General features: G+C 42.6%; 1 protein-coding gene across 4 annotated transcripts in view; it reads left to right on the plus strand.

Annotated features, from left to right (window-relative positions):
- PRKCZ (protein kinase C zeta) overlaps nt 1–14,339 on the plus strand; it is a 235,222-nt gene that overhangs the window by 39,085 nt on the left and 181,798 nt on the right. Inside the window, exon 1 of one of the 4 annotated variants that reach the window (XM_072608573.1) lies at nt 10,147–10,413. The exons of the other annotated variants lie outside the window; for them this stretch is intronic. The gene's annotated coding sequence lies outside the window, so the exon portion shown is untranslated. Of the gene's footprint in view, nt 1–10,146; nt 10,414–14,339 lie in introns of those variants that run through there. 4 annotated transcript variants of the gene reach the window in all.

Below are 14,339 nucleotides of genomic sequence, written 5' to 3' on the forward strand. Positions count from 1 at the left end.
TAGAATGGTGTTCAAATCGTAATAACCCTGATACTTTCTAGCTATGTGACCCTGGGCAAGTCACTTACAGTTCCTGAACCTCAGTTTCCTCCTCTAAAAAATGAGAATCAATAGTCCCAGCATTATCTCCCTCCCAGAGGTGTTAGGAGGCTCAAATGAGATAATGTTTGTCAAATGCTTTGCCAGCTGCAAAGCTCTATAGAAATGTCACCTTTTCCTGTTGATAAGTATTCTGTAACCTTGTGAAAAAATGGAAGATTGAAGTCTCCAGACGGAGAGTGAATACAGATTGCATTTTCAGTATAATCGCTTTTCTCCCCATTCTGCTAATTTTTGTTTTTTGGTCTTGGATTGGAATCCTCTGTCTTTTGGGATTGGATACTCATTTGGTTAATTAGTGGCACAATGGGAAATCAGTTTAATTTCATTAAAGTATCATTACTTTTTACTCTTTCCTACACATTCCCTGTCAGAATTCTTTACTTACCGATTCACTCTTGTTTACTTTTACCTTTATATAATATGAGTTAATGTATGCTCTCAACACCCAAGTCATTAGATGATGCAGTGGAGAGAGAGAGAGCTGGACCAGGAGTATGGAGGTTCTGAGTTCAAATTCAGTATCAGACACTTAGCTGCTTGTGTGGCTATCTTTCTGCTTGTATATGTCTCCCCAATGCTTAGGATAGAGCTTGGCATATAGGAAGTGCCTAATAAATGCTTGTTGGCCAACCAACTTCCGTCTGCTTCGGTTTCCTCATCTGTGAAATGGAGATAATCATAGTACCCATCTCCCAGTATTGCTGGGAAGACCAAATGAGATAGTATGTATTAAAGGTCTCACAAATCTAAAAGCATGATAATAGTGATGATGGTTTGGTCATTTTTGCTTTGCATTATTTCATAAAGATATTTCTAGGCATTGTAGTATTCTTTTACATGAACATTCCATGATTTATTTCACTATTTCCCTACTGGATATTTGGGTTACCGGTGTTAGTTTGCATTTTATTTAATACTCCCATGGTCATTTTTTAACAGATACTCATTAGAATACAAAGAACATACCCTTTTCTACGTGTTTGTGGATGGCATCATCCTGATTATATAGTGTCCTGAAGGTTAGAAGAAGAAAGTCCCCCAAAACCAAAATGAGGAATGATGTTGAGACTTTGCCATATAATGATTGGTTCCAAAGAACCAGCAAAGAGAAGACTCCAGGGTGTTAGGTGTCCTTTACGAGATCTATGGATACTCAAAAAAAAAATTGGTATAATAGTGCACACTTAGTAAAACAAATAGATGAAAAAATCCATGTTGTCCAGATTCTAACATGCGGTTGAATGGGAAATCTATTGAGTTAGTTCATCAGCACATGATAGATGAATAAATGAATGAATGAATGAATGAATGAATGAATGAAAAAGCACTTATAAATGCTAATTGTGGGCCAGACTCTGAGCCAACAAGCAAGGGATGGTCCCTCCCCTCAAGAAGTTTATATTCTAATTTTATTGTTAGGTTGGTGACCCTATTTGGGGTTTTCTTGGTGAAGATGGACCACTGGAGTAGTTTGCCATTTCCTTCTGCAGCAAATTTTACAAATAAGGAAACAGAGGCCAATAGGGTAAAGTGATTTGCTCAGGGCCGTATGGCTAGTAAGTATCTGAAGACAGATTTCAACTCAGGAAGGGTTCACTTTATCCAGCACTTTATCCTACCTGCCGCCATCATGGTGGTGTTTGTTAGTCATTTCCAACCCTTTGGGGTTTTTCTTCACAAAGATACATTCTGATAGGGGAAGACAAAACTTCTGGTTCGGGAGTGGTAGCCAGGGAGAAGTACTTTGGACAGAGAATATTTGAGTCAGGGCAATTAATGGACTTCCCCATTCCAGCAGTGATATCCTTGATCTGGTTGCTGTTTCCAGAGCTAACTATTCAAGTAGACCTGAAAAGGCATCTTGTGGAGGGTTTGTCTTCCTGAATTCAAATTTGGCCTCAGATGATTACTAGTCATGAGACTCTGGACAAATCACTTAACCCTGTTTTGGGTGTGTTGTACTAGGAACTCTCTTTGGATATGGGCTGGAATAGACCAATGAAATGTCTTCCAATTCTGGAATTCTAGGATTCAGGAATATAGCAGGGCCTTCATGAGAGCCAGTCGCTGGTCTAACATTCCACAAGGGAAAAACCAAATGGACAAAGAATTTGTGTTCCCAGATTTGGACGTGAAGTTGAGGGGAAGTTCTGTTGTGTTAATTCATCAGTGTATATCTTTTGGATGTGTCCTATTGATGGACAAAACACCAGAACCATTAATAACTCAGAGAAACATGACCAGCTGGGTCTCCTTTGGGAAATCAGTCAGTTTTTGAATGATCCTTTGTATCCGATGTCACAAAAACCTATCTATTTAAGTCCTGTAGTCTCTCAGTAATGTTAAATTGCTGTGATTCATTGAACCTGATGATCTGAGAAGAAGCAAAATTACAGGTGACTCAAAGGGTAATGGTGGGTGTCAGTGAACTGCCTTGTGTTACCCACAGGGCTATATATGAGGAAGGATGCAGGAAGCATCATGAAGAGGATGGGCAAATGGAGCTGAGTGGGAAGAAATGTTGAACAGTGGGAAACCCTTAAGATCGAAAAACATCCAGAGTGCTCAAGGTTGGGCTGAGTGGTTGGTCAGCCAGATAGGCCAGCCAGATTGGCAGTGCCAGTCATGCATCTATTGTCAGTGGCAGCCCCAATACCCTGCCACCATCTTACTGTGGAAAAGCCGTGTGCCACTTGGTGGCTCTTGGGAACACCTGCTGGCCAGTTTGACTTTTCTCATCCAGTGTTTTTATCAATCTGACCAAGTGCCTTTCCACTCTGAGACCATTAATATCTTTATTTTTCCTCCCCTCAAGCCCATGATGCACAGGATGGAGGAGGTCACATTCCCTACTGCTTGCTAAATGTTGCCAAGGTCCAGATTTCAAGGCTTTTTAGGGTCGTCGGTCATGCAATCATGATTCAGAGAAGGGATTTCAGAGATCTAGTCTCACCTCATTTTACAAATGAGGAAACTGAGGCTGAAGGAGGGGAAATGGTCCAGGATGATCATGAGGTTGTAGATTTAAAGTTTTAAGATCCTTTGATATAATTCCCATATTTTACACATGCCAAAACTGAAGACCAGAGAGGTTATATATCTTGCCCAAGGTCATAGATTTAGAGCCAGAGGGAACCTTTGAGGTCCTTGAGTCCCAAGTGCCTCTTTTTACAGATCCCAGAGGGGTCATTTACCTAATAAGTGTCTGAGGGAGTACTTGATTCAGATCTTCAAGGTTCCAAGTCCAATACTCTATGTAAGTCTATACACACATAAAGTGTATGTGTTAGGAGGAAGATGGAAAGGGTCAAGAACGTACACACTTTATGAAAAATGACTTAAGAGAATGGATGGTAGTACCATAATGGTGGGAAAAGGTTCCATGTCAAGCAATGTTCAGTCCAGGTGCTGGGTTTGGGGAGAGGGAAGGAGAACAGAATAGAGGGGTATTCAGTGGAAAGAGCATTGTTCTGGAGTCAGAGTTCCTGGGTTCAAAACCCACCTTGGATGCTTCCTACTTCTGAAGTGACCCTGTGTAAGTCATTTCACTTCCATGGTGCTCTGTTTCCTCAGCTGTAAGATGAGGAATTGGTTTAAGAGTGAGCTACTTCTAGGGTCTATTCCTTCCTGTTCTGGATCTGTGGTGTTAGACTAACAAGCAGCTCACTAGGTCTTTGTCTGTTGAAGTATGGAAAGACCTGGCCAACAATCCCACAGGATTAGAAGAGTTAGGTGAGCTGGAAACTGTTCCAGGGGCAGGAAAACTCAAACTAATGAGATCATGAATTCCTTCTCTCCCCAACCTCCAGCCCCCAAGATCTTAGCTCCTTAGGCTAGAAAAGATGAAGGTGACAATTTTACTGCTCAACAATTACTAAGTATAACTTGATGGTGGGGCTTCCAGGTGTCCGGGAATGGCACTTGGTGGTTCAGCTACCCAGAAGTAGGATTGAGATTCAGGAGAGAGAGGGAGGCTGTTAGAAGCGATTGATTGACCTAGAAGATCTAACGAAGCTTTGGCAATGGATAGACCCCTGATTACCCCCCACCTCCATTTCCCAAATGTGAGTGTCTTCACCCATAGAAAGTTTATTTTTTATATTGGCTACTTTTAATATTGGGCAGATAGAAAGGAAAGCTCATTTATTAAGCACCTACTATATGCTAGGTGATGTGCTAAGTGCTTTGTAAGTGCTCTGAATCTATGATTTGTAAGTATTGAAGTCATTTGGTCCTTAACAGTAACCCTGGAACATAAGGAAACTGGGGCAGACAGAGGTTAAGTCTAGTAAATACCTGAGGGCAGATTTGAACTCAGTGACTCCAGGCCCAGAAGTCAATCTACTCTGCCATCTGACTACTTCATATTATTAACATGTAATAATATGTAGTAGCTATGTAATTTACTTTGTACACTGTAAATTCTTTTAACTTGTTCGCAGATAGCTCACAGGGAAAGGCTATGTAATAGAAATAATCTGAAAATTATATTTTTTTTTTGTTAATGGCATGTGAACTCCTTGAGGGTAGGGATTGTTTGATTTTTATCTTCCATCCCCAGTGCTTACTGCAGAGCTGGCATGCAGTAAGGGTCTAATAGTTGCTTTCTAAAGATTTGATTGTATTCAGATGTCACACCAGTAGCTCCTTGAGTGCAGTGACTAGTTTTTGCCTTCTATCTCCAGTGATTCGCACAGTGCTGGCATACATTAGATGCCTAATAGTTGCTTTCTGAAGAGTTGATTGTATGCAGATGCCACTCCAGTACCTCCTTGAGGGCAGTGACTGATTTTTGCCTTCTATCCCCAGTGCCTAGCACAGTGCTGGCATGCAGTAGGTACTTAATATTTACTTATTGAAAAATTGACTATGTACATATTATATCATTCTAACACCTCTTTGAGAACAAGAGCTATTTCATTTTTGTTTTTGTAACTCTAGCCAAGTGCCTGGCATGTATATAGTAGGGGATTAATAAATGCTTATTGAATAATTTTCTCTGTACATTTTATTTCACTCTAGTAGAGAGCAGGGGCTATTTCACCTTTGTCTCTGAATCCCCAGTGTCCAGCAGAGTGCCTTCCACCCAGTGGCAGTCACTAAATGCTTATTGCAAAGCTATGACTCCCCAAATGCTAACTATTGTTCTGAAATATTCACCACATGTCAGGATGGGAGTCCGAGGCCTGGGAGTTTTGATCTTCCAAAGAGCCCAGTGTGCCATTTCCATAATGGGAATAAGAACAGATGTTTGGTTTTCCATGAAGGATTCAAACTTGGGTCTTCCCAACTCCAAGACTAGCTTTCTCTGCACTGAGCCACTCAAGGGGGAATGATGGGCCTTGCATCCATATCTTTCTGAGTCAGAACCCAACATAGCATCTACTCTCAATTTCTTCCAGCACTAAAATTCTATCACTTATGAGCTTGTGGTGTTAACCCTGGACAGAGCAGTGTGGGAGCCTTCTCCTTCCCCAATTCAGCTGTATAAACTCAGATTTCCTGCCATGATCAAGGCCTGGTGATAGACTGGGAATCTGAACATAGGAATTGGCCCCACTGGTCTAGGGTTCTAGAACTAAGGGGGAAGGAGGGAGACAATGCACAGGGGGAATGATCTAGACTCTTATTTGAAAAGGTGGAGAGCAGAGAAGACTTTGAAAGAGAGGTGGCATCAGAGCTAGGACTTGAAAGGAATAAAGGACCAACTCATTTCCCCCATGTTTTCTGTCCTAACCCCACCTTCCCCACCCCTGTCATTCACTAATTCATCACGTGTCTCTTCAAGAGGAGGTTTAAGATGGGAGAGACTGGATGTTGGTGGTAGCCTGAGTGGCAGTGTGGGACTGGCTTGGGGTCCTCAGGACCTGGATTGAAATCCCAAGACCTGTTACTTGATATCTGGGAAAAGTCACTTCATCTCCCTGGGTCTCAGTTTCCTCATCTGTAAAATTAGGAGGTTGGATTAGATTGCCCCTGATGACCCTTCTAGCTCTTACTTTATGATTGGGAGATGTGGGAAAATGGGTCTCCTGCTTTCAAATCCAGCTTCCTTTCTGCTAATGAGACACTTTCAGGCTCCAATAACAAGCTTTCCCTTCTGTGGTCCTGTGACATACATCTCTTCCCTCCCAAACCCAATGGGCAGAGTCCATTCTCAGTGTTTGTCTGCAGAAGACTGCCCTGAATTTAGGTATCATCGATGTTTTCTGATTGTGACAGGACCTATCCTTGACTCTTATAGCTGCGATTGGCCTCCCCAGTCTGTATCTCCCAACTCCCATCTTCTCGTAGACCAACTTGGTGTCTGATTTTTGTGATACAGCCAAGATACTGAGGTTAGCCAATGTACTTTTATGTAGGTCAAAGCAAGACCTTTGGTCAACACGGGGCTGTGCATCTGATTAAGGCAGTTTTTGTAAAGCAGCAGTCCTACATGAGACTTGGATGAGATGGTGTCCAGAGAAGTGATCCCAGCATACTTAAAGTTAGCAAATGAGAGGTGGGGGTGGGTGGGGATGGGGAGAGATAGACAAGGGGGGAGGGAGAGAGAGAGAGAGAGAGAGAGAGAGAGAGAGAGAGAGAGAGAGAGAGAGAGAGAGAGAGAGATCAGGAAGGTAGCCAAATGAGTATTTTCCTAACAGTGGAATTCTTAGGAATTCCCAAATGAGTAGTATACTTGTTAGGATAAAATTGCTCTGTCTTCAGACGAATAGTTTCCTCTCTATTCCATGGTCAGTCACATCTCCCTCCTAAGCTTTCTCTCCCCCTCCACCCCCCACCCCATCTCTGCTCTTAACGGTCTTTTGTTCTTACCCTATTAATTCTCAATCTGCGGTAACTTCCTCCTCTCTGATTTCTCTGTTCCTGGGCTACATTTAATGACTGGAAGAAAATAAACACAGTGCTGCTATAAATTCATGCATCCTTCCCTCAGCTGGGCCATCACCTGCTTGGCAATCCTTTCAGTCAAATCTTTGCCTTGTGGTCACGTTCTTACGGTGGCTATGGCAAGTTCTCCCTCGCTCCTCAAACCTCCCATCACTCTTCACCAACTCTCCACCTTCTTCCTCTCTGCCATGACCTTGACTTTTACATGACTTGAGAAAATTGAGGCCCTAGACAGAATCCCCTTTTCCAGCCCTTCTCCTCCACACCCCAGCATTTCTGTGTCTTCACCCATCTCTTCCTCTGTTAGCTTAGAGACAGCAGCAATTCTCTGAACTTTCAAGGGTGTAATCTTTTTTGACTGTAGTTTCAATTTTTGAAATAGAAAATACCATTATCCTGACCGTGGTCCCTTCTATTTTAAAAAGAGACGTGTACCTCTGCTTCTTCTCAACTTTTTTTATGTTTTCAGGATCTCTTCATTTTCCCTCCCATTGGTCACATATATTCTTGGGCTGTCCCTGGTGGTCTTTCTGTCTTACTATCAGTCTCGATCTTTCTTATCTCTCTGGATTCTGTTTCCCATTCTTCTTTCATCCTCCTGCAATGGATATTTTCCTTAATACTAGACTAAAGTCATTCCCTTCTTCCAACAAATTCCTCTTCCTTTCCTCACCAAACCTTTCCCCTCCCTCCCCAAACCTTCCCTAGATCTTTCAATTCCCTTAAACTACTGTGATAGTATTATAGGTTTTGAAGTGGAGGGGATTTCCCTCTCCATGGAGATCTTCACAAAGAGCCTAAATGATCATTCTGTCATCTGGGTTATCATGTTTGTGTCTAGGCTGGACTGAGGTCACTTGAAACATAGAGATTCTGGGGCTCCCACCATTGCCAATGTACCATTTCCTTCAGGGATCTTTCTTCCAGATAGAATCCACATGTTCAGGAAACACAAACCTTAATTCACTGACAGCCCTAATAAAACAGCAGTTCATATGTAGTATTTTTTGCTAAACATTCTTGAAACACGGCTGTATTATGTTGTGAATTCCTTTCAGATTAGGGTAGCATATGTTATTCTTTGGTGTTTATATGTACATACCATATTGTTTTGTGAAAAGTTTAAGTAAAGCATTCAGCCGGGTCTCAAATTATTTCCTAAGATCAAAGTGAAAAACTAGTTTTCTCCTTAAAATAGGCTTCCAATAAAATTAGCAGTTTTGCAAAATCATGGATATTTTGGAATGGACTGTTTGGCGTAAAGTTGGTTAATATTATGTGATTATGTAAATTTAAAAAAAATTGTATCCAACAACAATTTGTGTTACTAGTTGAAATACAGTGTGGATCTTTCTCTAGAAACATATACATTGGCCTGATACCCAAAATAGTAATTATCAGGTTTTTATTAATACACAAATGAAAGGAGGGGGAAGTAAAGATACGGACTGGAGGAAGGAACTTGGAATAAATGAATAATGAGCATCTTTTTTGTGTGTGTGTTTTACTTCAATTTTTTCTTCTCTGTCAAATGAATTTAAATGAAATTCTCTGTTTTGAAACAAGTGATTAGAGAGCCTCCCTTAGAGTCAGGAAGACCTGGGTTCAAGTCCCACCAAATTATGTGTCGCTGGGCAAGACTCTCTACCTTCCTGGTGTTCTAGGAAGCACACTTAAGATTATAAATTGCAGAGAAGGAACCTATTCATAGCAAGAATTTCTTAGAGTGGTGGCTTGGACTTTCTCTGTATTCAGTTTCCTCCTTCTTTCTCCAGTCTCTTTCTCCCAACCCTGGCCAGTAATTGCCAAATTTGAAGAAAATTTCAGAATTTTAGATATATATGGAGTGTGTTTATAACAATGTTTCTGTCTGGAGCTTATTGGTAAAATTTTTTTGAGAATAAGGGACCTGTATGTGTCTAACAGTAGCAACCTCTACCTCAGCTTTGTGAGTTTTCAATGACATGTCTTGACTCCTTCTTGATGCCCTTGGGAGGAAATCACTTTTTCTCTGGGCTTTTTGCCTTTCTCCATCATTTCTAAGGGTTTTTTTTTCCATAATGGAAAGAAGACCTAGAATCCAAAGGCTGGATTGGTTCCCTCTTATGACACTCACTGGCTGAACTTTGGGAAGACCCTTGGGTTCCTTGTCTATAAAATGGGTACAAGTTCTTCCTTGTCCTTATCTCAGAGGGCCATCATGATCATGTATGAAAGAGCCTTTTATTCAGATCATAGATGGAGAGCTGACCAAAATCTTTGATGCTATCTAAACCTCACCCCCTCATTTTACAGATGAGGAAACGGAGACCCAGAGAAGTGAATTGATTTACTAGGGTCATGTGGAAATATCAGAATCTGATTTGAACCCTGGTCTACCTGACTCCAAGTCCAGTGTCTCTGAACAGTCCACCCTACTATCTCTAGACCAGAAGAGGGGTCTGTATGTGTGTGTTGGGGGAGTGTTCTAGACTTTTTCTCAGCCCTACTACCCTCATCTGTTGGCTTGGTTATTTCTAGGTACTTTGCATTTTTTTAATCTCTGTTGCTCAATGATTGGGTTGGATTGTAAAGGTGCCTGTCCCCCCCTCACCACGCCCTACTTCATTCCACCCTAGTGCCCTTCCCGCCTTCCTGTATTTGCCTCTCTAGCCCCCCAGCCCCTCCAGGAAATGAACATTCTCTAATAAACTGAAGTTGTCTTTTTTTCTGGTACCCAATTACCTTTCACCTCTCAGATGATGCTTTTAGGGGGATGTTCCTTGTCCTCAAACATCCTTCCCCTTGTTTTCATATCTTGCCAAATGTGATGGCGCAGTGACATCGTGTCCTAACATCCTTGTGGCCTCTTCCCTAGATTTGTTTTGGTGACCACCTGGTCCCACCTTCCTTCCCATCAGTCCATGGTTTTCACCTTGTTTTTCATTTTCAAAGTGTGTCTGTGCTCTCGGGACATCGCCTTTCCTGTCTGCTTTTATTTTTTTTTAACTGGAGAGCTCTTTTTCTCCCTCCCCCGAGTTGAGGTGACTGCAGAAATATTTGTTTTTCTGTGACATCAGCTCCTCACCATCCATGCCATGTTTTACTTTGTGCCTCAGCCGCTTGCTACAGCCTCCCCAGGGAGTCAGTACCACCCGTGCCTGGATACATGAGGCAGAGATGTGAACGGAAGAGAGAGAACAGGCTAACCAGTCTTCAAGTAGCTATCTGCCTTTAACGTTCAAGCGGCTTCTGCCCATTAGCCTTGGTGTCTAGGGATACCCCAGCGACAGCATCTGGGAAATACGGGAGAGGGGGGAAAATGTGTCCTTTTTTACCTACTGCACGGTAAAGCCAAAAAGAGAGAGAGAGAGGGAGAGAGGGAGAGAGATAGAGCGAGAGCGAAAATCTCATGCTGAGGAAGTCACCAAATAAAGGCCAGTGAGTAATGCATGTGTCTTCTGGGTATTTAGTGCCTTCTGTGAGACTGCTGCTGCTTGCGATTGCCTCCGCCAGTGCCGTGTGTGTGTGTGTGTGTGTGTGTGTGTGTGTGTGTGTATGTGTATGCAGTGCAGGAGATCACCAAAATGTGGACTTCTTTTATCATGTAGTTGCCTTGGGCCCCCGGGTCCTCCTTTGCAGTCACAGATTATTACAAAGGCAGATAGCTCGGGTGTCTCCTGCGTGGTGCCTGTGTGTGGGGATGTGGCTGGAGCCCCTCGGAGTCATGTCACCTGGAATGCAGTGAACGCGCTGCTGGTTTGTTTATTTTTTTTCTTCCTAAGCAGGGAAGGGAAGGGGGCCAGCGTTTTTTTCCTTTTTTTAAAGACAAACAAGGCACTGGAGAGACCATGCCCAGTGAATGATGCTACTGATAAGGGAGATTAATGAAGGAAATGTATCCAAAAAGGACTGACGGTATGTGATCTGTAATTGAGGCCTGCTAAGTGCGAGTGAGCTTGCTTGCTTAATTTTTGCATTTTTTGTTTTGGTGGGTTTTGTGTTTTTTTTAAACCTCTCTAAGTGGCCAACCCCCTCCTCCCTTTCTCTCCTCCCCCAATAAAACAAAATGAAAAAAAAGCCAAGGGATAATCTGGAGTCATTGGTTGACCTAGTCACCAAATGGATGCTGCCAATTTGGTATTTCGTTGTGACAGATGTGTTGTATAATTGTGATGGATCTCTAATATAGCCTGGAAGGAACACACACACACACACACACACACACACACACACACACACACACACACACACATATACATACATACATATGCACACACCTCTCTTAATCTGCATTGCTGTAGCCAGGACAATCAATATCCTGCTTTAACGCTAAAGGGTTGAGATGTTTGGTAGCCAGAACTCATAAATTCCAACGATGATGTTTAATGTTGGACCACTGCCACTATCAGCTGATTCCAGGGGAAGGAGAGGACCCCCAAATCCAGGGGAGCTTGTAGTATTTCCTGGCCTTAAGGGGAAGGAACTCGGGAATTTGCAGAATGTTTCCCTTTGCACAGGGTTTTCGTCAGGGCTGTTTATGGGTACTTTGAAGCCCCCACTGAACTGCGTTGGCTAAAGTTGTTTTAAAATAATAGGCTATTTCCCTGGCCCCCCGCTCTTCATTATGAATTTCAGAAGCTCCTGCCTTTTGCTTTTGGTTTCCTCTGCCTAGCTCCAAGATGTTCCTAGTCTTAGGAGATGTTTTAACAAGGATGTTGCGTATGTGTGTGTGTTAAGGAAGAGATGTTTGTGAACTCCATTTTCTCCCTCTTTTTTTGGGGGGGGAGTCAGCCATGATGCAGAATCATAGAAAACAATCACCATCTACCAGTAACTCTTGTGGTGGGCTTGGTGTATATATCATGTGGCCTGTAAATGCCATGCTCGCTCATGAGGGCAGGATTTTCCCTTCATTTGTACTATATTGGCAACAGTGATTAGGTTATTCCGAGCACGTGAACGTGTCCCCTCCCCCAGCAGAGGCAGGAACGAGCGAGATCATAGAGGCGGCTTGGAAGAGAGAGGTTGGATTGCGTTGGGGAATTGGTTTGCTGGGGAACCCTCAGAGGAGAAAGAAAGAAGGTTGGGGGTTTATTGATCGACTGGACTGAATTTCAAGGGTGGGGGCGGCAGGGTGCAGAGAGACCAGGCTCTTCAAGGAGGAGGAGGAGGAGGAGGAGGAGGAAGGAAGGAAGTAGCTGTGTCATGGTTTCTCAAGAATGTCTGTCAAGTCTTTGCCTCTGTCTTTTCATGCCCCCCACGTGCTTGGAGTTCGTGTTTATGGGAATCCTGGAGATATAGGTACCAATGGACAAGAAGGGTTTGGGTCTCAAGGGCAGAAATTCAGTTTTTCTCTTCATCATGGACTTGTCAGCTTGAAAAGTCTGTCAGTGTTTTGGATGCTGTCCCCTCCCCCAGACTGAGTGATGAGAACATGAGAGGTCTATGTGTGTTTGTATTCTGTGTGTTTGCTTTTGTGTGTGTGATTATTAAATTAATTTTTTAATTAAATTTTTTTCTCAATTTACCAAGCATTCATATTTTTTTTTTTATCCCTCCCACATCTTCCACTGGGGAAAACAACAGAAGGAATAAGAAACGTGTGTCTGTTTTCAAAACAACAGGGGGGCAGAGCAGCCCAGTCCTTGACTCATTTTCCCTTTCTCAGAAAGATCCTGCAGTATTTGGTGCTCAGCTCTGGGGATGTGAACATGCCAAGTAGATTTTTATTCCCTGCCCAGTCCTGAATCTGGCTTCTCTGGTGTAGCATCCACGGTTTTAGTCAGCAATTTTCTTGCCTTGGCCCGTTCCTTTGGTTCGCTGATTTGGGACATGAGTTCAGCTAAGTCAGCCAGCTGCCAGTAGAGGCAAGCTCCTGAGTTCTCTATCAGGTCTTTTATCACCTACGGTTGTCTCCTAAATCAAGGTGGCAGATGGGATGATTCTGTTCATCTGTGTAATATAGCCATTACACCGAATAATCATTTCATCCTCTCTAAGTCTCAGTATCCTCATCTGGAAAATGGGAATGATAGTATCTAGGGTTGTTGTATGAATCAAGTGAGATCATGTACATAAAACATTTTCTAAATTTTAAAGCATTTTGAAGGTAACTGCACATGTCCACTGCCATCATCATCATTATCATCATGGAAAATTTGGAATGTCCTATAAGGTCATTCATCAATCTTCATTAAGTTCCTTACATTGTCAGCATGCTATAGGAAGGGTCAGTAGGTCAACATTCATTTAATTTTATGTTTAATAGCTTGTTTTCAACTGTTTTCCATCTCCCACATCAAACAGAGACCTCTTTCTTTGTTTGAATGTAAGTTGCTTGAGGATAGGAGTTGTATTTGTGTCTGTCTCTTCAGTCCCTGGCATTAGGTGGTGCAGTGGATAGAGTGCTTTGAGCCTGGAGTCAGGAAGACCAGAGTTCAAATCCAGCCACAGACACTTATCAGCTGTATGACTCTGGGCGAGTCACTTTTTGCTCTCTGCAGTTTTCTCCACTGAACCTTGGGGATAATAGTAGCACCTATCTCACATGGTTGTTGTGAGAATCGGATTAGATAATATTTATAAAGAGTTGTGTAAATACTAGCTATTATAAATATTAGTTATCAGAAAGGGCCATATATATATATCTCTATCATTCCTCTGCTCTACTCTTAGGGGCAGCTAGGTGGTACAGTGGATAGAGCACCAGTGCAGGAGTCAGGAGGACCTGAGTTCAAATCTCACCTCAGACACTTGGCACTCACTAGCTGTGTGACCTTGAGCTTAACCCCAATTGCCTCATCCTGGGTCATCTCCAGTCATCCTGATGAATATCTGGTCACTGGATTCAGGTGGCTCTGGAGGAGAAGTGAGGCTGGTGACCTGCACAGCCCTCCTTCACTCAAAACAAAGTCAAGTACAAGTCATATCATTATTTCTCTGATGGTGTGGTCTTCTGCAACAAAGGGCAAACACAAGCTCTACTCTTAAGTAGAACACTTTGCCTTGGAGGGGAGGGACCTGCTGCGCATATTGGTTTTGAGATCAGCCTATGACCTTTGCAGAGTTGTTTGTAGATCAAATGAAATAATTGCAGAACACTTAGCATGGTGTCCAGCACATAGTAGGTGATATATAAATGTTAGGTATTATTCTTATTATAATGGGAGTGACTTAATAAATGTTTGTTCTACTGAAGGGGCTTGGAGGTCAAAAAGTTTTTTGCCCGCTCTCCTTTTCCTGTTGAGTTTGAACTAATTTAAGGGAACTGTCTCATTCCATTTGTTGAGAATTTGGACTTTTCTTGGAAATGAAGCTCAGAGTCAGGAACTCTTTAGAGATCAGTGAGACTCGGAACATGGCAT

The sequence above is a fragment of the Notamacropus eugenii genome, chromosome 5 (assembly GCF_028372415.1).
Source record: "Notamacropus eugenii isolate mMacEug1 chromosome 5, mMacEug1.pri_v2, whole genome shotgun sequence".
In the NCBI taxonomy this organism is placed as follows: domain Eukaryota; kingdom Metazoa; phylum Chordata; class Mammalia; order Diprotodontia; family Macropodidae; genus Notamacropus; species Notamacropus eugenii.